At 36.0% G+C, this 23,400-nt stretch overlaps 1 protein-coding gene and 1 pseudogene across 1 annotated transcript in view; one reads left to right on the top strand and one right to left on the bottom strand.

Annotated features, from left to right (window-relative positions):
* The window catches only part of PCDH11X (protocadherin 11 X-linked), a 545,261-nt gene that overhangs the window by 424,002 nt on the left and 97,859 nt on the right, over positions 1 to 23,400 (bottom strand). The gene's annotated exons all lie outside the window — the stretch shown is intronic.
* LOC102527259 (DET1- and DDB1-associated protein 1 pseudogene) lies at positions 17,592 to 17,898 on the top strand (annotated as a pseudogene).

Raw genomic sequence — 23,400 nt, 5'->3', positions numbered from 1 at the left:
AGACTATAAACTTCAATAAATTTCACCTTGGTGTACTCAGTATGTTCATCTTTGCAAACAGATCTAAGCTGGTTTGCAAAATGTTTACTTATTCCTGCAAATGAACACTGGTACAACTTTTACATGACCAATGTCACCTCTGATTTAGTGATTTCTATTGCTTCTTGATAACAAAGGCTCCATCACTATTTTTCACTTTAATATTTTCAGGGCTAAGCCTTATATCTAGCATATGATATATTCATTAAATGTTTGAGGCATGCATAAATTAATTAATGAAAAACATAAGTTATTGCTCCGGAGTTCTAACCCAAACTACATCTCTATTTGTACCAGTAAAGGAGCAGTCTCTATAAAATTAAAAGCATGGAGTTTAATGTTGGCCAGACCTGAGATGAGTCCTTGCTCGACCATTTATTAGCTAACTGTGCTGTTGTTTAAATCACTCAATCTGTTACCTAACCTAATAATATAGAGATAATAATAATACTTGCTCCATAAAGTTAGTGTGAAACCAAAACAAGATAATATTTCTCAACCTCTGAGCACAGAGTAAGTTTAATAGACGATGATGCTGAGAAGGTGATGGTGGTGGCAGTTATTGAAACTTCCAGAATCCCCATAGAAAAACAGAACAACTAGATTGCAAAACAAAACAAGCAAACAAACAAACAAAACCAGGGACAATATTTATAACTGAACTAAGTGACAAGGTATTCTCATGATTCTCAAAATAAAAGGGGTTGAGGAAAAATCACCAACTATTACAAAACCAGCATGTTATCAAGGTCTGTGTACGAAGAAGCAGAAGAAGCAATAGGGCAGCCGATGGGCCTGAAAACAGGAGAACCCCAAAATAGCAGAGAAGTATTCACTGGAAAGCACAGCGAACAACTGGAGTTGATAAGGGTTTAGCCTTAGTGAGTGGGTGTGAGATGCCAGCATTTGTGACTGCAGAGACAAGGCCCTACACTGCGTCAAAACTTCTGAGAGTGGAATCAAGATTGAGCAGGATAGGGACAATAGTGACAAAGGAAAGAGAAGGTCCAGATAAACTTGGGAAGGGAAAGAATACTATGATATCTCTGAAAGGAAGCCATCATTTTTTTTAACACAACAACAGAAAAAGGAGCTCTGTGAAGTTATAGCTATTTGTAAAGGTAGGCTACCCTATCTACTCCATCTAACAGTTCAAGAAATCTAATAATTCTACATAAGAATGAACAATCAAATATTACTGAGGTAAACCTCATACAAAGTTATTATGACAAAAGAAAATAAGGCACAGAATAGCATTCCTACAGTTCACAAAAAATGGATTAAATCTATAGCTTACAATTTAAAAATGAGCTAAAAGACATGAAGAAAATCATATGACATGAAAAAACAATATAAAGCAGACATAAATTGTAAAAAAAAAGATAAGGTGACAGAATTCAGGAAAAAATTAGAAATAGAAGAATTCATTTCAAAAATGTTCCTTCAAAATTAGAGAAACAGGAAAATAAATATGAGATAATTAAATGTCAAATGGAGGAAAAACAAAGAATTTTAAAAACAGATGATAACGGCTTCATAGAAAGGGTCAGTTATTGAAAGCAGGTAAAGAAGATCTAACAGGCAAGTAATAGGACTCATTGAGGAAGAAAATCAGACCAAAGGAACAGAACAAATTGAAACTGAACAAAAAAATTGAAGCTACATATTTTCAAAGAACACGCCATGACACCTCATGCCTGAAAATGTCAGCCCAGAATGACCAACACCATTATGTTTTCTTTAAAAATTACTAGAATTAGCAGAGAAGAGAAAAAAAATCTCTAAACACCTAAGAGAGTGACTTGTTAGGGAATGAAATGTACTATCATAAGAGCTTTCAGTAGTAACTATGCCAGAAGGAAATGGAGGATATAGTGATTTTAAATACAGTATAACTGACTTACAACTATTAAAAAACATAAACCATGTTTATCCATATGAAAGAACTCAGGAATATTGTTTCAAACATGAGTGAGCCAAGATTCCACTGGAGGATAAGCTTCAAACAACCAAAATGACCAGAGAGACTTAAAAAATAGACACTAGTACTAAGCAATAAACATGTAATATGAAGACTAAATTAGGACTAAAAAAGAATGTAGCAAGTATATTTATGTACTATATCTATATTGATATAGTACAACAATTTTTAAAGGAGTGCACAATGAGGGAGCAGAGCCAAAAATATTTTTAACTTTTTTCAGTGGTGATAGTAGTCATGTTAGTGTGTATGTCATTTTTCTGAAACCATTTTAGGTGTAATATATAGGATGAGCAAATGATAATCACAGACTTCTGATTTTTTCATACCTTATGTCCTTGAGAACCAGGATTATGGCTCTGAAAGAAAGAAGGTACAAATATAATACAGCAGATATTATATTAAAAATCTTGTAGTCCCAAATTTGAAGGATCAGTGTACATCTATGAAGTGTTTTATCTTTATATATATATATATACACACACACACATATATATCTGGGTATATATGTATACACACACATTTCATATCTCTGTCCGCTGGAAAGGCCTAATGAATGACCCGACCATTAGCAATGAAGATCCTTAGCACCTAGATTATGGTTTCAAAATATTACTCACTAAAATAAAAGAGGCCCTCTTACACTAATGACAGATTCAAGATCTAAGGCAGGAGATATACAAGGTGGTCCTTGAACATTTTCTCTTACCAGATTGCAAATAGCTGTCAAGATTATTAGGATCTTGTCAAAAGGACTCTGGAGCCAAACTGAAGAGGTGCTCACTGGCCCAAATTTGGACAATTTGAGCATCAATAAGGATAAGTATTATAATGAAATGAAACACATCAAATATGTTTAAATCTATAAATTCATAATGATATGAAAATAATCCACCTGGTCCCTCTTTGGGGATGACAGAATCAATTCAATATCTTAGAAACTGGTAAGTAGAGCTAAAGAATCGTGCATTTATCTTGCTTTTCTTATATGAATTGTACCACTAGGCAATCAAATAATACAGAAGGGGAAACAATTCTTTTATAAAAAGTGTCGCTGGAAATAAATGAAAAGCAATAGTGGAATTAAATATCATGTTGCAACCACAGTGTATTAATGGACTTGGGCACTGCACATTTGTTATATCACACAAAAAAGATATAATCAAAAGATAAAGTAGATATTATTTTCCATATTGTTTCTGCTAACTACAGCTAAAAACACTGAACACTGTGTATAAAATAAACATAAGGAGAGTGTGAAAGTTGGAAAGAGGGCAGATGAGTGGCCAGGGACCTCAGAACCCCAAAGAAGACATGGTGGTGAGGCCCCTGGATTTTCTTTTTGCCTCATGTATCCAGACTGTGTGCTGGAGAAGTCAGTATCCTGGAAACACCAAGAGACACAGACGAAAAAAAAAAAAAGTCCCATCGAAAGCCTGCTTCTAGTAACCAAAAGTCCTGGAAACGGACATTCTAGCAAGAAAGAAAACATTAGACAACAACCTCTTGACTTGAGCTGTCAAGAAAGACAGAAAAATGTGGCTCCATTCCTATTATTAGTGGAGACCCTAGTTTTCCCCCTTTGCCAGGTTGTAACAAGGGGCTTTATCTACTCTCCCCGCCATCCCACCCCTCTACCACCCCCTTGTTATTTTCCCAGAGAGATTTCAGAGAAGACTGCACGAGGGCAGTAATGAGTCACTCCTACCCCTCCCAGCCAGTGTGGCATCAGTGGAGGATTAGCGGAGAGCCAGAACTCCCACCTCACCGTAGCAGTAACAAGGAATCACCCCCACCCCTCGGGTGTCCACAGAGGCAGAGCGGGGAACCTCGATTTATTCCCTCCACACCCAGAAGTAACAAGATGCTCCTCTCCCTCCTCACTGGAGTAGGGAGGACCAGTAGAGAGAAGACCAGGTCTCAGCACTGCACAACAGGAAGGAGGCCAGCCTCCCTCAGTGTTAGTGAAGACCACTTAGAGAGTAGCAGTTAGACAACTCTGCCTCTCCCAACGAGGATGGTATCAGCAGAGACCTAGTGGGGGAAAGGGACTCCTCACCTCACCCAGTAGTAACCCTTGCGCACACTGAGGGTCAGCGGAGGCTGAGTAGGGGACTGGGTGGTGTCAGATGAGGCTTGCTAAAACAGAAATTTTACATAAAATCCAGAGTCTCATAATATAATACTTAAAGTGTCCAAATTTCAATTGAAAAATCACTCATCGTATCAAGAAACAGAAATATCTGCACTTGAGTGAGAAAAAAACAATTGACAGATACCATTATCAGAATGACAGAGTCGTTAGAATTATCTGAAAAGAATTTCCGAACAGCCATCATAAAAAACCTTCAACAAGCAATATCGAACACACTTGGAACAGAGAAAAAAAATACAAGTCTCTAGGAAAAAAAAAAAAAGAAGATACGAAAAAAAAAGCCAATGGAAACCCTAGAACTGAAAAATAAAATAATTGAAATAAAAAACTCTATGGATAGGTTCAACATCAGAATGAAAGGGATAGAGGAATGAGTCGGATAACTTGATAACAGATACATCAAATTTATCCAATTTGAACAAGAGAGAGAAAACAGACTGAAAAAGAAAAAAAAAAAAGAGCAGAGACTTAGCGGCCTGGAGGATTACAATAATATATCTAACATTCATATCAGAGTTCTGCATGGAGAGAAGAGGGCAGGCCTGAAAAGGTATCTAAAGAAATAATAGTGTGAAAAATTTCCAGATTTATCAAAAAATAGAATTTTACAGATTCAAGAAGCTGAGTAAACACATTTCAGTTCATTTTCTTCAGAACTTCTCAGAACCTTGGGTATACTAATATGCATTATGAAATCAGAATTTCACAAATGGATTACATATGCAACCATTTGTTCATAACTCTAGATAGGGGTCACTCCATCACCTCCCACCTGGGATCAATTTACAGTCTGCATTGATTTATTTTCTTTTTCTTTAAGAAATGTTGGGAAATCGATGATAGTAGCTTTTCTTATTTGAGAAGGATAAGCAACATTGGAATCAAAAGGGATGCACTTTCTTGGGAACTCCTAGCATCACAGAAGGCAGCTCCCCTCAGAAAGATGTGTGAGAAACAGCACTGTCTAATGAAACCAGGTCTAATCTGGTCCTCTGTGTTTTGAAAAGCTGCCTAACTGCTAGTAGTAGATTTTTGGATAGTGAAGGTGATAATGAATCTGGGTCCCTGAGGTCATAGATGAAAAAACCAAGCTTGACTGAGAGTTTCTTAAACCAGCTAATCCCTTGGAAAATGGATATATATTTGAATCAATAAGTGAATCCTTGGAAGCCCAAGAAGGAATAGGCTTGGAAAGCTGAGCTCACTTGCACGGAGTAGTATGATTATTATTTTTGGAAGAAACATAAGAGCTGGTATTGAGATCTGGTCCCACACTATGCCATCTTAGCACTGGATTGTGTCCTCTGTGACCAGACTGTGTGGGACTAGTGTATTAGACAGCATTAGACAGCAACCAGCAGCAATGGCTGGAATGGACTGATCAAATTTGACTGCTTGGATTTAGAATCCAAACAGATCCCCATTTGAACTGCATAGGGAACCAGAGTATTATTGGTCAATTTGAGGTGAGGACAGGGGAGAGCCTCAAGAAAATACAAAGAGAAGTGACCTTATCTCCATATGGTATTTGTGGGGACAGTTTACACTGCTCATACTCAGGAATATTTCCTACTCTTTCTTTCAAGTTCTTCTGATGTACAAATACAGCTTCTGTCCTTTGGTAAATATTAATTGAAAGCCTACTGTGTATGGTTCAGGCAAAGTGCAGTATGTCAGAAGTGCTGGTATTATTCGTGATATTTTTCATGTATTTCATAGACATTTATTGACTAACAGGAAAAGGTCACAGAAATTAATGTCATAATCACTGCCCCTAAGGAGTTCAAAATATACACAGACAGATATAAATACAAATGTATGAATCACAGTACAGTTTGATAAGTACTACAAAAGGTATGGAAAAATTACTGTGGAAACATAAAAAAGCCAGTGTTTTTCACTGCCTATGGGACTAACCATAAAAAGGGTTTGCATGTAAGATTGTGGAAAGGACCCCTGACAGATCGACATAAACCTTTAAAGTATATTTCTGTATTCTAAAAAAATATAACATTATGAAATCAGGTAGTGTCCTTTCTCGGGTATATTTTATAGAAATTACCTCATAAGTGAATATAAAAGATGTTTTCTTACCACTAAAGATACTATTTAGGGACCTCAGTAAAGATACATTCCCAAGATGATTATAATTTTAAAATAAAGTTCAGGGAGCCCCAAACTACCTAAAGGTCCTATTTCTCTCCCTTTTAAACTATTCTTTGTCAAGGGCTCGAAACATCCTATTAAAACTGAGCTTTGAGAAGCAGCCATAATTTATTACTGTTGATCCTGATTAATACATCAAATTTACCTCCTCTCTTACTGATTCTTGCATATGTTGTTGTATGTTACAGTCAAAATTAAAATCTGCTCAAAATATTATTTACTTCTTGAATTGTGTGGAATTTTAATGCTTCATTCTACTGCTTCAAAAGAGAATGTATCGAGGTTTCTATAACCCAAGCTGTTGACAAATTAAGCTTCCTAATGAAATCCTCTTATACCTTTAGGACTTAAACTCAACTTAAAGTGGTTTAAAAGACAATGGCAAATGGCTTAATTTTCAAAAGAAGTTAGTGGAGTAGGGGAGGGTATAGCTTGAGTGGTAGAGCGCATGTTCAGCATGCATGAGGTCCGGGGTTCAATCCCCAGTACTTCCTCTAAAATAAATAAATAAACCTAATCCCCTCTCCCAAAGGAACTAGTAGAAAGGTAAGTTACACTAAGCATTTTACCAAAACAAATGTTATCTAACCCTGTAGATACATTTCACATCTTTATTCTCTGTTATTTGACATAGAGATACCAGGAGGGACATGGAGGGTCTATATCAGATGAATTCCCTCAAAAAATGATAATAGAGCCGCCAAGATAAAATGAATATGATTTAAAATTTTAGATTTGTTATAAGTACTTTCTATTTTGCAGATTTAAAGTAATTGCAAAATCTTCAAGCAGTTCATTTAATCAAACACTGCCTAATCTCTGATCACTTGAACACATAATCAGCTTCACACTTTTGCCCACTTGAGAATTATTGATTCTTCCTATTAAAACAAATACAGATCCAGGTGATACATATTATAATTATCACAGCTAATGTGATTACTTCATGTAAATTGATTACCATAATTAGGATATAGTTATCTGTATGAGAGAGAAGTAAATTGTCCGCAGGGTTTTTGGAGAAAAGAAAGATGAAGACAATCTATCCCTCAGCAACCAAATTAAGGGGAAAATATATTAAGTTAATATCATATGTCACTATTACATATATTTTAATATATATTAACTAACCATTTTTAAATAGCAAGGTTTTGAATGACTTTAGTATGAGAAGAGGGAAGGGCTAGATTGTAGGAAAACGAGAGGAAGAGAAAAACAGCAGCAGCAGAGAGAGAAATGGAATAAATAGAAAAAGAAGGAAAATAAGAGGGAAAAAGGAAGACTGAAGGAGGAGAGAAAAGGGAAGAGAAAATAAATACACATTTCCACACAAAATATTGATCTAATGTTGTAATAATGATGCTACTCTTGAATTATTGCTCTTGAAAAGAAGTGTGCTAAGTGGAATTCTACTCCCAAGATTTCTTTTTCTCTGTTTTAAGATTTAAAAATTTTAAAACAATGGCTTTGATATCTTCACAGCTCATAAATTAAACAACAACAACAAAATCACCATCACACCACGAGAGACACAAAGATGAAGACGACTTGGTCTCTCTCCAAAGGAAATTATCTTTTCCATTATGAGAGTTTTATTATAGACCATAGTGTGTTTCAAAAATGTTTCAATTCTTGAACCTCAATGAAATGCAAGCTGCTTAATTCTTACATCACTTATTAAATTAATGAAATGTCACACAAAGGAAAAAACAAAACAAATTGTTGATTGAGTAGTATATTTTATTTCAGTACGTAACGTCTGGTTCTGAATAAAGAATGATTTACTAGGTTAAGTCATAAAATTGGCCTTTACCACAAACTCTATGCTCTTTTGAAATGCAAATAAAAGGTATTTTATAGTAATATTTAATTTGTTTCATATAGTTTGTGTCTCTTTTTTTTTCTAGTGGATCTCTTAGTATTTTGTTCCTTAAAATGAAAACAATTTTTACTATGATATTCTTAATATTTAGTAAAAGATAATTATGGATAAAGTTTTTTCTTTTTTGTCATACAATATAAAATAGTCATAATGAATTGTATGAAATTTTATCATAATTTTCATGCATTTTATTAATAAAATACATTTTTATTAAAAAGAGCTTTAAAATGTAATCTTTTAAGTACATAATTGCTATATTTAGTCACTAATCTAGATAGACAATAAATAGAAGACACTCATCAAGTCTAATAACGTCTAACTCAATTTAATATTATTTGATTAAGAACCAATATGTCTGGTACATTATAGGTGCTCAACAAATAATTGTTGAATATTCAACTCATTTTTCTTGTATGACCTGGTTTTGATTTTAAGTCTGGCGCTATAATAGATTTCATTTAAGTTTTTTATCATATTATTGACTGAATCAAATTGATTACATTGCCATTTCATTTGCTTAGGCAAACTTTTAGCTAGCTGAGAGCAAAAGTTTAATTACACACACTGTGTATGGCACTCAAATGATGGCACTCAAAAATGTTCATGCCCTAATCACAGAATCGATGACTATGTTACCTCACATGGGAAAAGAACTCTGCAGATGTCACTAAATTCCTTGAGATAGGAAGAATATTCTGGATAATGAAAGTGGACCCAATTTTACCACATGAGTTCTTTTTTTTTTTTTTTTCATTGAAGTATAGTTAGTTACAATGTATCAATTTCTGGTGTACAGCACAATGTCCCAGTCATGCATATATATACATATATTCATTTTCATATTCTTTTGCATTAAAGGTTATTACAAGATATTGAATATAGTTCCCTGTGCTACACAGAAGAAATTTGGGGTTTTTTAAATCTATTTTTGTATAGATTTTGTATAGTACCACATAGATTCTTAAAAGAGGTAAACCTTCCTGGATGCAATCAAAGGATGATATTAGGAGAAGAAAAGTGAAAGAGATGCAAAGTTGCTGTTCTGAAGATGGAGGAAGGGGCCACGAGTCAAGGAATTTGGGCAGCCTCTAAAATCCACTGAAAGCAAGGTAACGGATTCTCTCCCAGAGCCTCCATAAAGGAACACGGCCCTACTGTCATGATTTTACCCCACTGAGATCTGTGTTGGGCTTCTACTCTTCAGAGACATAAGATGAATAAATATATTTGCATTGCCTTAATCCACTAAATTTGTGATAATTTGTTATAGCAGTAGTCGAAAACTAATACATATGGCATATGATTCAGTTCTTGCATATTGACGTTGACATAGTATCAATGACATACATAAAGAATGTGTTATAAAATGGTTGATTCATACATAGTTTAACTTAGAGTTGGTACATTTGTGATTCAATTAATTTAAGTCTATATTGACTTTATTTTCCTGAAGGAATTTGAATTTTTTAATTTCTTTTTTGGTGGACCTAATTTAAAATGGTCCCTCCAAAAATTGGCAGTTGGAGCTGCCAGCATATTTAGATGAGTTGGTCTACTTCTTCCTCACGTCATCCCATAAAATCTACTTTCAAGAAAAGACTGAGGTTCACTGTGCTGAAATAACTTATTTGAGCTAATCACTGAAAGAAATAGATTCCCGAGAAATGAAGCCAGATAAGAAAGTGGGAGAAGAGGCATCTGCCGTCCTCGCTGTGGTGGGATATATCCCTGTGGGAGGCTGAAAAACATCTGTGCTTCATGAAACCGCTTCGTGAAAGAATTATGCTTCTCCACCAGACATTTCGAGCTCTTAAAAAAGATGCATTTAAAAAAGACAATTTTCCATACTAGCATTTAACTTAGCATTTAGCTCATTTTTATTCTGAATTAATTTAAATGTTCCTATAAAATAGATTTCAAGTTAGACATGATTTTTTTCTAGTTTTATGAAGAGTACCCTTTCCTTCTGAAACGGTAACTATGTGAACTTAGAAAACAAGAACAATGTAGTTAAAAGTTAAGTCCAGATCTAAGGAAAACAAAACTCTCAGAGAAATCCCCAAGTTTCTGTTGGAATATGGCAAGTCTTTGAAGAAAGCATTCACTACAAGGAAAATGTAGATTTTGAGTATGTTTTTCTCTGTAAATCACAAATGAAACTTTTGTGTATGTAAACCCAGTAGACTTCCATTTCTGGTGATATGGCAGAATAAATAACCTGAAAGCTCTGTTACAGAACTCAGAATTGTAGGATAAAATGTAACAACACAAGAAAAGGAAAGCAATCCTCAGGAAACAAAAGAAGAAAGAGGAGGAGAAGAAGGAGGAAGAGGAGGGGGAGGGGAGAAATTGACGAAGAGGCTGCCCTGGTGATTATGCTGGGGGAGGAGGGATTCACAGGTCCTACAAACCAAAGGGTTTGTGATTCCATTGCAAGGTCTAGCCTTAGGTTCATATGAGGTGGGGATTGTAAAGGAGATCTCTGAATAAAGCCAAGACCTTTAAGGGCCTATAAATAGGTTATTTATTTTTTTAATTACCCATCAAAGCAGTGAGATTCCAAGAATCTATGGTTATCTTAGTTTGGCCTCTGGGTGGGAAACAAGTCCCTCTTGAGAATTTATAAACACAAACCTGTATTTTAACAAGTTGTGGTCTAAATGTATACAACTCATATGGTCTAGGGATGCCCCCAAAAAAGTTAAATAGTGGTCCCCAATTAGTAATACTCCTGGGGTGCCTGGCAATAATAAACTCAAAACGTGTCTGGAAGGAGGCATGTTCAATCCAGGCAGAACAGAATTCCTACAGATAAATCACCTTTAAAGATTACTTCCAAGTTCAAAATTTACCATAGAAAAGAGTCAATGGCCACCCAAATAGCCCTGTTGTTACCCCCAGGAACTTTTGAGAATTAGTAGATAGATGAAAAGAAGTACTTTTAAATCAATTAAAGAAATAATAAAAGAATTTTTAAAACATAAGCAAAGAATAAAACATCAGAAAACATATTTTAAAAGAAATTAAGCTACCAAAAAGAAATACACAGCAATTAAAATAAAAATCTAGCACAATATTTATTCAAAAATTGAAAATCTCTAGAGTGATATGATTCTAATGAGTAAAAAACTATTAAAACATTTTTAATAAGGTAATACAGTAAAAATTAGGACAGTCATGCCACATGGAGTTCACCTTATTTTAGATTTCCCCTTGATTTTAAAATAATACTGTAACAATCACTGATTTATAGATATCTAAATGTATATTTGTAGTTTCCCCCAAAAAAGGAAAGAAAACTAATTTTCCATATGAAGTATGCAGCAATAAATTAGGATGATTTTCAATGTTCAGCTCAAAGACTTCAAATGAAACTTTAAATGTTAATGGTACAATAAGAACATAGTTTGCATACTTATATGATAAATATTTTCTATAGTTTAAAGGAATTTTTATGCAATTTTTGTGATACTTTTTTGTCTACAGTTTCTAACAGTGTGTATCTTTCACACGCATATGTATTCTTCATTTTATTAAATTGACTTTATTGGTGGTGGTTAAGTGGCAGATCAACAATGAGAAACTATAATTTAGGATCTGAATTTTGTTTCTAATTAATTCATCTTCTGTGTGACAACAGCAGGCAGTGGGTAACTTATCAAATAGCCACTCATGCTTTTTACTGGATCTTGCGTCATTGTATACTGCCAGACCACTTAAGAAACCACGCCTACAAATCCCTGTTGAATATCTGATTTTTGCAAGGACAAGTCAAGTTTCTGTTGAATTAAAAAAAAAAAAAGTATTTTCTGAGATAGTGATCAGTTTGATGGAACTGATTCCCCTTCATTTTTCCCTTATTCAATTCCTCATTCAGTGATTGAATGGGGAGGGAGATATAATAAAACAAAAACAAAAACAAAAACAAACAAACAAAAAAACAACCTGCCTGTTATATAGCACTGTAGAGTCCACTATTAAACATTTATTAACTGTAAGATTTTTGCTGTACTGTGAGCTTCTTGGAGACATGGAATAAATCTTGCCTACTATTTATACTCAGAGCCTCACATAAAGTTTCAAAAATAGTAGACACTCAATGGTATTTACAGAATTAATAAATTAACTAATTTCAACTGTTCCTCCTTATTTCCTTCTTTTTTAATATAAAATAATTAAAAATGCAGTTTCATCATCTTACACATACCCTTCATCAAGGCGGCACAAAATACCCTAAAATCCCCACTCTTTCTAATTATCACTCATTAAAACTCCTTTCCTAACATATCCATCAAATGATATTAAAATGCTAGAAGAAACCTTGAATACTAGTGAGAAATCATTCAAATGGGGTGTGATTGGTCAAGGACATCCCTGCTATTTGGGTCAGCTTGACTCTTTGAAAGAAATGCTACACGTTATTGGTGGAGATGTGTGTGCAGGGCAGTTCAGAAAGCAAGAATGGCTTAACCCAGGGTCCTAGACCTATTTTCAAAAGATAAATACATCCGGTTCAGGTTAGAGCCATCAGTTTTTTAAATGTTAAGATTTCCACTCCACTTCTTGCTTTCATTCAATTTGATTTTGTCCTAAACTTAGGGTAAACAGCCACAGCTGTCTTTAATTCTTAGAAATTAGAGACCAAGCATATTCTTGCTAATTTTAAACCAGGGCAATTCAGGATAAGATATACCATTTGGTAAACTCTACAGTGCCTCCTCAGTTTCTGACGTACTCCTCTAACCATTGACTACTGAGAACTTCAGATCTTATTCTGATGAGTCAGAATTTGGAAAATTACATTAATCCATGGCTTTTTTAAAAATGTTTGCCTTCAGATAGAACATTTGACAATTAGATTGGCTGCTATTTGTCTGTTTTGCTTTCCAGTAATTAGCATTTTTTATACTTCATGGGCTGTGATGATAAGGTATTTTCAAAATTTTGTATTTCAATTACTTGCAAGAACAAGTATGACTGTAGTTCCACACGATCTCCAATCACTTTATAGAGAAATACAAGTATCTTTTCTGTGTAGTAAATAAAATTGCACTAGTTTTGGGGAAAAAAACGTCAAATGAAGGGGAACAGCGTAGAGTAAGTAAAGATCCCCAACATGGCGATAAAGAGACTGGGATTCTAGTCCCAGCCCTGCTGTTAACTAGTTGTGTTTTTTTTTGTGTGTCTTTGCGCAAGTCATTTAGATTCCTTGAGTTTCTGTTTTCTTATCTATAAAATTACATGCTCTATTTTCACAATAAAAACAACGTAATAAGAATGTTGTTGCTATGAGGGAGAGATGGAAATACATTAAGAAGACAACATAAAAAGGAACATCCTGTCATTCATTATTCTTTCTTGTCTTGCACCGACACTTTAGCAAAAGTATTAAGATGTCTTTAACAGTTTTAAGCAACACAAATTATTACACATTGAGTTGGACCCTAGAAGACTAACTTTGCCATATTCATATTCCATGTCTTGCCAAATAGCAGAATTGCTGTTTTAAAATTTGTGTAATCTCACTCTCAAGAACAAATGTACTGATTTTTACAATGGTTATTTATTTACAACTGAAACCCTACTCATGTTTGTTACAGCATATAAATAAGCTATCATTAGTACACTAGGTTTCCAACCTCAATTTTATCTAAATGCTGTTAAGATAGTTTCACAATAATGCATTCGGATATACGGAAAATTCAATATCTTTGATTTGTTGTTAAATTTTAAGCTGACAAAACTGCCCTTTATGGAAGGCTTATATTGTATAATAAATGCAGACATGAAGTACTAAATTACACATACCATAAGCCTCAAATCATCAGCGATATCTCTAGAATTATACCCTGCCCTAAGATATTGGAAGAAATCCTAGAAATTGAGAAAAATGATGGCAGCTGCTGTCACTGATGCTGGAGCCAAACCAAACTGCAATGTCTACACGTAATCAATCACAGCTCCCTGGGCCCTGCCTTTATCTCCATCTCAAAAATCAGAGGCCACGGGTGTAAGATGAATAAGCACAATGTCATGAGGAAGCCTGAGCGGTGATCAGAGGAAGAGATTGAGATTCAGACAGACAAGCAGTGGGAGAGCGGCCGCGCACGGCATATAAGTCGGGGTAAATAGGGAGGCCACTATTTCACCTCTTCAACAATCATCCCTCGTGCTCCTATTACGTGCCAGGCACTGGTGGGTGCTGGTGGTACAAAAAAATGAATTAGACCCAACCCTGCTTATCAGGGAGCTCCCTGTATAACAGGTGAAGCAGAGATGCATAAATATTGTCACCTTTCCTGTGGATGGCTGTGACAATAAAGCTAGGTGCAAAATGTGCTTGGTAGCCCAGAAAAAGACTGAACTGCCAAGGAGACTCAGGAAACTCTTCCCAAGGGAATTGTCACTTGATTCGATGCTTAATAGAAGAATAGGAATTTTCCAGTTGGAGGAGGGAGTCAAAGGGCATATAGGTCGGGGAAAGAACAAGTAAAAGAAAGGGACATGAAAAAGCACTCAGGCTAAAGGAACTAGGTTTAGTGTGCTCAGCCAAAGCTCTGGGTGTAGTTGTAGAGGCAGGAGGTTAAGAAAAAATAGAAGTGAATTGACTAGAAAAGCAGACTGGAGCCATATGATGAAACTTCTCATCTGCCACGTTGAAGAGTCTGAATCTTAACCTGCACTCAACAGGGAAGTCCACAGGATTTATAAAAAAAGGTCTTTTTTAGAATGGGACATTGGGGGAAAGTGTGGAGGGGTAATTTGATAGGGAGGACTGCAGGAATGAAGGAGGAAATACTAATTAGGAGGCTGGGTCACAATCGTCTAGACAAAGAAGACAAATCCAAATGCTTTCAAAGGCTGGCAAGTAAAGTAAATGTGAAGGTGGACCCCACCCTCTTACCCCGGACATTAAATTCAAGTAAACAAACTACCCTGGCCAAGCATCACTCAGGATACGATTTGGTTCAGGAATGCCGATTTTTAAAATCACAGGTAGGAGAAAGGATGATAACATTTTGAATTATGCAGTGGAAGAATGAAGAATGAAAAAGGGACAATGAAAAGAACATGAAAACAAATACATGTATGTTCATGTATGACTGACACATTATGCTGTGCACCAGAAATTGACACAACATTGTAAACTGACTGTACTTCATTTAAAAATATATATATACAAAAAAAAAAGAAAGAAAAAGGGCTGGTTAATTCCAAATCTATTTGAATGGCAAATAGAGCTGTTCCAGCTATTTCTGAATAGTTAAGAAATCAGAATATATACTGAAATGGCCACAATGTGTGCTCACTGACTCCATCCAGTAACAGCGAAGGAGAAAGTAAGAGAGAAAACCCTGCCTCTTATGCACTGCCAGTGGGGGAAAAAAAAAATTCTGCATAGATACTTACAAGTAGAAGTCAATGTGATTTTTTTAAAAAACACGTTGAAACTATAGTTTGGTCCTAGCAATACAGAAAATTGCCTAGCCTTAGTCAGAGGTTGTTTTATTTTTTAAGGTGGACAGTGCATCTGGGCAAAAAAATACAACAAACAAACAAAAACTATACTACAGCAGTGACAGAAGTCAAAATGATTGCATTATTAAAAGTTATTTTCAATTGCAATTCTGCTGTTACTTTATACAATTAATCCTCTTACTCCCTTAATCTATATCTAAATAGATGTGCTAGCAACAAGCACAGTGTGGCAGGAAGGATTGCAGACGTGGAGTCTACTTCGACTTGGAGTGAGGGAAACATAAATGAGGAAATACAGAGACTTAATTCTAAGGGCTGAATAATTTCTGGACAAAAGGGGAATTCTAATGGATAGTAAGAATAATGAACTGAATACAGGTAGTTATCTCAAAACCAAAGTGGAATGTTAAAATGATTTTCCCCACTTAAGCTAACCGATCATAAATTATTACTGAGGTAATATGGATAAATATTATCTTAAAAACTATTATATGTGATTTAAAAAAAGCACCATATGCAATTCCGATACATTTAAGCATGCAATTTAAGTGCATTTCCTGCTTTCGAAAATGACTGCAATTTACATGTATCACTTACATAAACATAGTACGTTTTATATATGTCAGGTGATTAATGAATAGGTTAACTGAACAGTGGTTAGACAGCATAATAGAATGGCAAACTTTGTGTCAGAAGACTGATATTTTGAAAAAACAAAGTCAAGAGCTGAGTGAGAATTTGGAGTCTTGATCATATCACAGTTGGCCATTTGCTGTGCAACCTTCAGCAAGGCCCAATCTCTGTGTTCAGATCTCTCTTTTGTGACCAGAGAGAAAGGAAGGCCAAACTGCAAACTAAGGGTTCCTTCTAACAGTCTATCAATGGATGCCCTTGTGAAAACAGAGAAAGAATGTCTGGCTCTGAAGAGGAAATAAATTTGGATGCAAAATTCAATTATCCCAAGCTAAAAATCAAGGTTTTTTACATCTATAAGACTGGAAATAACTCCGCCTTCAAAACTATATCTGATTATTTTCTGTGTCAGAGCAAAAATGCACTTAATGTCCAGGACTCACAAATTCAGAAGCCTCCAAGAGCCAAGTCAAAATCATAAATATGTGAAATCTCCCAAATGCAAGATAATATGGGATGATACGGTCCATGATCAAGAAGAGAATACATATCTTCCAATACTTCTCACATTCAAATTCTTTTTCTAAACATTGCCTTTCAAAGCCCACGTTTGGCTAGATTTGAGCAGTGTGTCATAAGATTGTGACTTCTGAACCCTAAGTCATCTGTTACTAACGGTCTTAAGGTATCTTTTTTCACTTGGGTAGCTATATTGCTTGTCACAAGTTAGTAAACTATCTTATCAATGCTCAATTTATTCCTCATTTTATCTGATGCTATCAGCAGCATTTAACCCATTGGATCACTCACTCCCTCCTCTTTGATAGCTTTAGTCACCTGGCTCCCTGGACACCACATGTTCAGGTTTTCCTCTTACCTTTGGAGCCACCTGTCACTCTCCTTGACTGGTTCTTCCTCTTCTCTTAGATCTCCAAAAGTTGGAGCACTCTAAGGTTTCTTCCCCTCTGTGTCTAAACATTCACTCCTTTGGTGATATCCAGTCTCACGTCTTTAAATAACAATATACTGTCAATGACCAAATTTATATTTCCAGCCCAGACCTTTCTCTCAAACTCCAGATTCCTATATCCAACTGATCACTTAACATCTACATATAGATGTATAATAGACATTTCAAACTTCAGATGTCTCAGTGTGGGCTGTGCCGTGGCTGGGAAGTTACTGTGCTGCTGCGGTGGCGGTGGCGGTGGCAGCGGTTGAGGCCGTGGCCGAGGCGGCGACGCAGGAAATCAAAGATGGCAGATTTTTTGAAAGGGCTGCCTATCTACAACAAAAGCAATTTTTGTCGATTTCACGCCGACTCTGTGTGCAAAGCCTCGAACCGACTTCCCTCAGTTTACCTGCCCACTCGGGAGTACCCGACCGAACAGAAAAAAACATTCTTTTGCGCTAGCTACATCAACAATGGGACAAAAAGAATGCTGCCAAGAAGGGAGACCAGAAGCAAGTGGACCTCGAGGGCGAGAGCTCGCCCCCTGCCCCGCCCGCCCCCCCAGCAAGGTCGCCCGGACAGACAGCCCAGACGTGCACAAGGACACTTAAGGCTCTCGCTTCGCCACCTGCGCCTCCTGTTCTGTCTGCTCCTCGCCCTCCCGTCTTGTGTAAGCGCCGCCACCCACTCCAGCCGCCGGCCCACCCATGCCCCACCGCTCACACCACTTCCAACCTCATAGGAGCCCGTTGATTTACTCTCCTTGAGTTTTTATTTATGCTGTAAAATATACCAAGCCATGGTTAAAGGGGACAGCAGACCCAGTAGTAGTGTGATGTTGGTAGATACTTTTTAAAAAAACAGCATTGTTACTCACCTCTCCGCCTCCAGTCCCCCTCCTCTTGCCCCCCAGTTCTCCTCTGGAAAACTGGAGTGAGTCTGCGAGGGTCTAGAGCAGGGGCCCTGCTGTGGCTTGGCGTTGTGGTGGGGGGGCCTCCTCCCAGCTCCCACTTGCCGATCTGGGCCTTAAAGACTTTGCCTTGTCTCGAGTTCCACCAGGACCTATTCTGTTCCCAGATCTTGCTCTGAGCATGCTTAAGGGGGAGAAGTCAGCCCTTCTGGCTCTTTCTCTTAAGTCATTTTATCATGTTCTAGTGCGTGCTCCGTGTCCACCCCAGTAAAAGGATCTTTCCTACTCGGGGAAAAACAAAAACAAAAACAAACTTAAGATGTCTCATACTTAAATCCTGATCTCTTTCCACAAAAGTGCCCCACTGGTATTCTTTCCAATTTCAGTTCCTAGTCACTCAATTATTTCAGTTACTGAAACCAAAAATCTTGGTGTAATTGTAATGTCTCTCTTTTTCTCACATCTTACATCTTAGTCTATCAGGGCGTCATCCTAATTTTACTTTCAAATAAATATGGACTCTGACTTCTTTTCACCACCTTCACTGTCTCCATCCTGTCTAAACGGCTCTCTTCTCTCCTGGGGATTACTGCCATAGGTCTCTACTTGGACCATTACCCCCATAGACTCTCAACGCAACAGCCAGAATGAGCCTTTTACAATCCGAGGAAAGTTATTTCACTCCTCTGGATAAAAGCCAGGCCATGGCTCCCGGTTTTACTTCAGGTTAAGCCATTGTACTCACAGTGGCTTCTTCCAAACCCCTTCAAGATTTCTCCCCTGCCGCTATCAACATCCCCGCCCCACTATGTTCTCTCCTAACATTTCCCCTCAGTTCAACTTGCTTTAGCGACAGTGACCTCCTTATAGTTCCTTGAACATACTTGTCATGTGTTCATGTAAGGATCTAATTCTTTCCCCCCGGGGGTGGAAAGTTCTTCCTTAAATATTTACTTAACAAACTCCCTCAGCACATTTAATATTTGCTCAAGTATCACCTTCTCCATGAGTCAAAACCTGAGCATCTGCAAAATCACCACCACCTCAAGTTCTGGCGCCTCTCACCCCATTTACACTGCTCCAAAAAGGTTATCATTTCCTCATAGTCTCTACAATTTGGTAATCTGATGAGCATTTAAGATTTTCTCTCCCTTGCTAGACTGAAAGTGCCATAACAGATATCCAGTGTTGTTCATCTCAAGCACCTAGAAGAATGTCTGGACCACTGGTACTCAATAAATATTTGTTGTGGTTTACTAAGTTATCAGAAAAGATAATTTATCAGGATATTTAAATTCCATTTTTAGAGTCATGGTTTTATTATTCACAACAACTATCAGTAAGAGAGGAAGTAGAAGTAAAGGATGCGTTAAGTGCTTACTATGTGTCAGTCATTGTGCTGAGATATTTGCATATATATTATTCCATTTGATCCTCATGACGATCAAGTCAGAGTGGTATAATGGGCCCTGTTTTCCAACAACAGAACCAAAGTCATATAACTTGTAAGTAGCATAGTCAAGCTTTGCACCCATTGTTACTTCACACAAGATCTATGATGTTCAAAGAGAACTTGTATGTCATATACTCTTAAAGATAATTAATGTACAAATATCAAATAAATCATGAAAAATTAAGGATAACTGGCCATGAGATTGATGTACAATTAATCAAGATCCATTACTTACATTTCAATGTTTCTCTTAAAGAAATGTTGGTCGTATTCTAGAAAAAAATCCTTTTTTTTTAGATTTGTAAAAACTCTTCTCACATTATAAAATTGAGAACAATAAATTAATAGGAATGGGAAATATCCTTAATATAGAAGCTTCACAAAATACCTGTTCATTTTATTTTTCAAGTAGAGCTTACATGGAGCTAACAGTTTGTGCTAATATACAATAATACACGAAAAATTATACTAGAAACAGTAGAACAAGTTTTCCTCCAGTTTCACTTAAACTTTCACTGCTTGAAATTGAACAGATCAGCCACTTGAAGAAATATCAAGGGCTCGTCTGATAGCTTCTGTTTACTGTCAGAATTCTGCCAACTAGTTTCCAGAACAGGCAAAATTGTGTCACTTAAGAGGCTAACGTATTAAGTCTACAAGACAAATTGTTCACTAAAGGTGCAGTAACTATTTTCAAGAAGAAACAGCTGTGTTATCATTAGAAGGTAAGCTCTCATGATCATGTGGCCACTTATAACAGAAATTCAGCCACCTTAACAGCGGTGTACAATTTGTCTTCCAGACTGAATCCATTGTCTACGTAACTGACAAAACTCGCTGGTTTAGAGCTTATTCACATGCTGAAAACTGAGTAACATGTTTATACAGACACAAATGACTATAAAACCCCCTTCAACAACAGAAGTCAATGTCCTTTCCAACCTTGCTACAACATCAAGATATACTGAATAAGCTTAATTGAATTGTTTTGTTTTACCAAAGTATGCAAAGTAGTTCAGTTTCTTTTATTTTTTTGTAATAATCGTGACCTCAGGCTTTCATGAATGAATTTGCTGCTCCTTTTGAAGAAAAAGATCAAGAAAAATTCCCCAAGTGCAAAACCAAAAAGAAAAGGAAGATTTCTTTGCTTACTTGAACTATATATCTTGTCTTACTGTTGCTTTAATGTTTCCTTAAATAATGAAAATTAGTACGAAAGGGGTAGTTTCACTTTTTTCTCCCTTCCCCGATCTTCTAAGGAAACAAATTTATGAAAATTGCAGTGCTTTTTAAAATTATAATAATACAAAGTAGCACTTGCATGGCACTCCAGTTTAGAATGCCTTATATTTTCACCTGCATTTGGACTTCACAGTCCATTCAAAATTTGAAAGTAACTGACGGTCATTGGAAGCTTATGGGGTCAAACACTGTTAGGTACATTCCCCAAATCACCTCATTTTACTATGAAGTAGATATCATTATATCCCAATTTTTATTCTTTAATTTTTTTATTTAAATGAATTCTTACATTTTTCTTGGTTTCCTTTTTTTATTTTTTAATTTGTTTTAGGTGGAAGGTAATTAGGTTTATTTATTGAATGGAGGTACTGGAGATTGAACCCAGGACCTTGTGCATGCTAGACATATGCTCTACCACTGAGCTACACCCTCCCCACCTTCATATTCCAATTTTTAGTTGCAGAAACTGAGTCACAGAAAATCAAATAAATCATACAGGACCATATGATAATAAGAGAAAGAAGTAGAATTCATACCTACATAGGTCTATCCTACTTTTAAAATGTATTCTCAATTGCACTTATAAATTAGGCACCTTCTGTCATTTTGTTCATCTATGATCCAAAGGATTTTGGTGGAGTTTTTTTTTTTGGCATCATGTTTTATGACATTTGATGCTTTAATCTCTATTGTATTTAATTCCTCTCTGATCTTAATTATTTCCTTCCTTCTGCTGCTTTTTGGGGCTTTTTGTTCTTCTTTTTCTAATTGATTCAGGTGGTGGGTTAACTTGTTTATTTGAGATTGTTCTTCTTTTTTGAGGAAGGCCTGTATCGCTATAAACTTCCCTCTTAGCACTGCCTTTGCTGTGTCCCATAGGTTTTGAGTGGTTGTGCTTTCATTATCATTTGTCTCAAGGTATTTTTTAATTTCAGCTTTGATTTCCTCATTGATCCATTGTTTTTTCAATAACATATTGTTTAATCTCCATGCTTTTCTTTTTTTCTCCTTTGTTTCTCTGTTGTTGATTTCCAGTTTCATGGCATTGTGGTCAGTAAAGATGCTTGAGATAATTTCTATCTTCTTAAATTTGTTGAGGTTTCTTTTGTGTCCAAGTACATGATCGATCCTGGAAAATGTTCCATGTGCACTTGAAAAGAATGTATATTCTATTTTTTGGGGGTGTAATGCTCTGAAAATATCCACCAAATCCAGTTTTTCTATTGTAGTATTTAATTTCTCTGTTGCCTTGTTTATTTTCTGTCTGGAAGATCTGTCTAGTGATGTTAATGCAGTGTTAAAATCTCCCACTATGATTGTATTCCCATCAATATCCCCCTTTATCTCTGTTAGTAATTCTTGTATGTACTTAGGTGCTCCTGACATTTGATGCTTTAAAAAGCAGAATACTAATCAGAACTGCCTTTATTGAGTGTCTGTTGGGTACTGTACTATGAAATTTAAACCTATTGCTAATTTTCACTAAAACCATACAAGAAAGGTATTATTATACTTATTTTAGGAATGAGAAACTGAGGCTCAGTGAGCTTAAATAAATTATCCCAGGTCCCATGGCAAGAACTGGCAGAAGCAGGATTCCAGGCTACTGTCTTTCCACCAGACGATACTGCCAAGCAGGATGACCCTCACTACCTGGAGGTTCAGTAAATTCTAAGCAATGTGTCTTGAACTTTCTAACGTGATGCTATGTTTTACAACAATCACAACTATTTTCTATCTAACAAGACATTATTTCCCAAGAGATTGCACATAAAATGAGCAAAGTCTTATTTGGATACTAATTTTATAGTGCAAATTGGTACAAGGAAAGCTGCTTTGACATGTGGATATATTTGTAAATGTTGCCTTTGGGCTTGCAAAGTATTTTTCTCTGGAGTCAACCAAATGCAAATATAATTAAGCTACCCTTTCTAAGGTGACCACTTTTTAACCAACTATCTTTTATATCAACTGCATTCCTTTGGGTAATAATGGAATATCTGGCATTATGCAATTACGCTGTATAGTATTTTAATTAAAAGATGTATCACTGAATACTTAAACATTCTGTGTCTGCCAGAACCTACAATCATTATGCAAATGGAAGGGAGCAGGAAAAGAAAATACACATCTTTTCTGTTTATATTTCAATTAGATTGTGAAAGTTCACTGCTGAAACTGATGATTTCACATTTTCGAACAGATATAAAAAGTTCAGGCATGCCCTTTTCTTAGTTCTAAGCTACATCAAATTCTACCAACATTAACTAAAGTTTAATAATTTCATGTGTAATTATATATATATAATTACATATGTATAATCAAACCTGCAAAGTACAACTGAACAAGGTCACCCACTTTTAGATTTATAACAATATGTTGTCAGAAATCACAGTGTTTTATTGTAATATTTCAGTGTGACATGGTGAACTAGATCGTTTCAAATTGATGTTCTTCTGGATTTGAAAATAACATTTCTTATTTGAGGGGTGAGTAATTACATTTATT

This window comes from Vicugna pacos, chromosome X (genome assembly GCF_048564905.1).
Source record: "Vicugna pacos chromosome X, VicPac4, whole genome shotgun sequence".
In the NCBI taxonomy this organism is placed as follows: Eukaryota; Metazoa; Chordata; class Mammalia; order Artiodactyla; family Camelidae; genus Vicugna; species Vicugna pacos.
Note: the sequence above shows the minus strand (reverse complement) of the source record. Positions and strands in the feature narration are given on the sequence as shown.